Here is a 3,422-nt window from a genome sequence, read left to right on the forward strand (position 1 = left end):
TAGCGTTATTTTTGCATAAATGGTAAATTCTAACATAATTTATAATGTTCAACTTGTTGTCAAACCTTTTATTCAACAAACGTATCGAAATATTCATGAATGGCACTATATTGCTACATTTGCTTGATGCTTAGAGATCAATGCTTAAAATAGGCGATCTTGTTTCACCTGGGTGGGGTGGAAATACTATTTTTTTCAGGAGGGGAAATTGGGCCGAAGTTCTGCCCAAAAACGGCAGGAACACATTATATATGTCACTGTACTCGTAGCATTGTCCTATGTTGTCTATATACTAGTCTGGCTTTTGTAATTGATTGAATATTTTTAATTGATTTGAATATCCGAACTAAGACTTTCCTGAAACCAAGTACATCTATGAGAGGCAATGGCGAATCATGTAAAGCATAAAACATTTTTATTCAAAACATTTTTTAAGTATTTTTTTACTCAATCATGTCATTATTTTCGCAAAACTGATAGAGGGACCCATATTGCAATATTTCTATGAATTATTTATTTCATGACAATCCACTGAAACAACACATTTTAAATATAGAACCTTGTTAGAATGCCTGAGGAGAAACCTTATATTAAGATATTAACTTTAAAGTCTTTTCTTATTTATTGCATTTCTTATTTATTGCAGCAAAGGTATTTTTAGTTTAAACAACATTTTATCAAATAAAATGAAATGAAAAAGCATATATATATACCAAAATAATACTTAATGGTTGAGGACAACGCCATTGCAGAAAATATCGAATGACTTAACAATGCATTACTTTTTGTAAATATTAAAAGTTATGGTGAAAATTTGATAAATTAAATTAGTAACGATGTTCGCGAAGTTAACGGCCTGTCGGCGTATAGTTAGCGATCTTGCGGCCCAGCTGTGTGATGTTGGCGGCTGGCGGCTGGCGGCACAGCGGTGTGAAGTTGGCGGCCTAGCGCCCTTGCGGCCTTCCGACCTTGCGGCCCAGCGGTGTGAAGATGGCGACCTAGCGGTGCGGCCCAACTGTGTGAAGTTGGAGTCCTAGCGGCCTAGCGGCCCCAGCGTTGTGAAGTTAGCGGCCTTGTGGCCGAGCGGTTTGAACGACCTAGCGGCCTGGAGGCCAACCGCCGCGTGAAGTTAGCAGCCAAGCGGCCCATCGGTGTGAAGTTGGTGGCCTGGCAGCTTAAAAATGTTTTATTTTTCAAAGCATTTTTATGTAGATAAGAGGGAAAAGAGAAGAAAGTTGAGAATAAGTGAGTGGTATCATTGCTGGAAGTAAAATTTAGGGTAAGTGTTTGCTCGCGATGTTATTTTAACAATATGAGTACACGTACAGCGCAGATGTAACTCAGAGATATGGAAGCGTATATGTCGCATACCAATATTCGTATAATGTTACCATGTAGTCTTGTTAATTTGTTAATATTCCACAGAGTTATGGAAGCGTATATCGCATACAGAATATTCTGATAGTGTGATCATATAGTCCTGTCGACTTGTTTGTAATCGACTTGCCGAGTTATAACGTAAAGTCTCGTATACTTGTTCAGTTATTAACTGTCGACAAAAAAGTTTATCACGTTATAACAACATCGTTTTTGACAATGCGACAAAGTGAATCCAACTATTTTTGTTAACATATATAACTCGTCAACTCGGAATAAAAACAAGTCGATAAGACAATATGAACAAATCATAAGTATATACTATATACGCTTCCATACAGGGTTGTTTTTAAATGATCTTAACAAAGTAGTATATATTCTTATTTTGATTAAAGTTTAAAACATTAACCGTGTAAAACATCATGAACCCGTAGTTATGTAATTAGGACACACATGAACCCGTAGTTATGTAATTAGGACACACATGAACCCGTAGTTATGTAATTAGGACACACATGAACCCGTAGTTATGTAATTAGGACACACATTTTGGTGTTTGAGATGGTTCCAAAATGTATTTTAAATGTTTTACACGTGAACAAACTTGCTACTTGGTGTGCATTTTTGAGCGGGCCAATGACTATCCAGGATTTTTTTTCTGTTCATTACTTTGTATAGATCGATTCTAATGAATGCACCGGCAAACTCTAAATAATTTAGAATCTTTGGAGTGGGGGGGGGGGGGTTATACATCGCCACAAAACATTTTCGTTCACCAGAGTGATGATCCTATGCATACCACATCTAGATTTAGATTTATAATAATTAAACCTCTGATAAATGATAATGCCTTAACTGAACTCTCACATATACGTAATTTTTAATTACGGTTTTAGCCAGGTTAAATAAAGGACAAAGTTCAGCAGAAGAAGGACAGGATAGTAAGGGAGAAAAAGTCACAATTTTTTTTATATGAATAATATTAACAGTGTGAATTTGAGAAATAATAGGAAAAATATAGTTTAATTAAGTTGTTTTAGGTTTCAACTGACAAATATATAGGGTTTGTATTTATTTATGAATTAATGTTTAATCAAAGTATTTGGCAGTCTTAAGCATTTAATTCTACGAAGGCAGAGGGCTGGTCTCAATGAGGGAAGACGCGTGCTACCCAAAACGGACAGGGGACAGGAACCTTCCATAAACTCCTCCGCTAAAACTCGAATATTATCCACTGGCTGATCCAGATGAGGGGATGGGTGCACCCGGCGCGCGCGCAAAAAGTTTCGCCCCTTCTCACGTCAAATCATGGATCCGCCCCTGATATCTTTAAATAGTAAGTGATATTTCCTGACTTCCATTAGAAGAAAAGACTCCGACAGTACAGGGGAGGTAACTCGAATAAGTCTTCACCTTTAGTCACCAAGATTGGAAATCTGCCTTTGGGAGATATGCAGAACACACACACTATTACAATCTATGTTTACTGTATTTTTAAAGTAAGATTGATTGATTTGGCTCACTATTTCATTATAGTATAGTATCGTTTATTTTTATTTCTTCCAAGTTATGTGATTTTATTTCGCATTCATTTTCATTTTCTAGAATGTTTTCGTGTTTCTTACGAATATTTAAAATTGAATGCATTATTAATATATTTTTCTATCATTTTATACGGAAAAAATAATCATGCTATCGTATTGTGAGGAAAGAATACACATAGCGTATGTATATCAATATTTGGTCAATATGACACGTGGCAGTAACGAATATTGGCTTGATTTGACTAGACTTGACTTGTTCATCAATTTAACGTCTGCTGTTGTATAATTTAGAGTAAATTTAGTATATTCATTTTTGTATCATGCTGGTAGTAACACCAGTAGCTTGAAGACGAATCAAGTTCAGAATCTTCATTTAATTGAGGGAATGGACGAATGATTTGGAAAACTAGGGATATCTTTTTAGTTTTTTATTGATAAATCTAAAAACATATCGTGCATTTTTTATCTCTTGGTAGAGGTCAAATTATTTAATTTCCCTTT

This window comes from Mya arenaria, chromosome 1 (genome assembly GCF_026914265.1).
Source record: "Mya arenaria isolate MELC-2E11 chromosome 1, ASM2691426v1".
NCBI classification, from domain to species: domain Eukaryota; kingdom Metazoa; phylum Mollusca; class Bivalvia; order Myida; family Myidae; genus Mya; species Mya arenaria.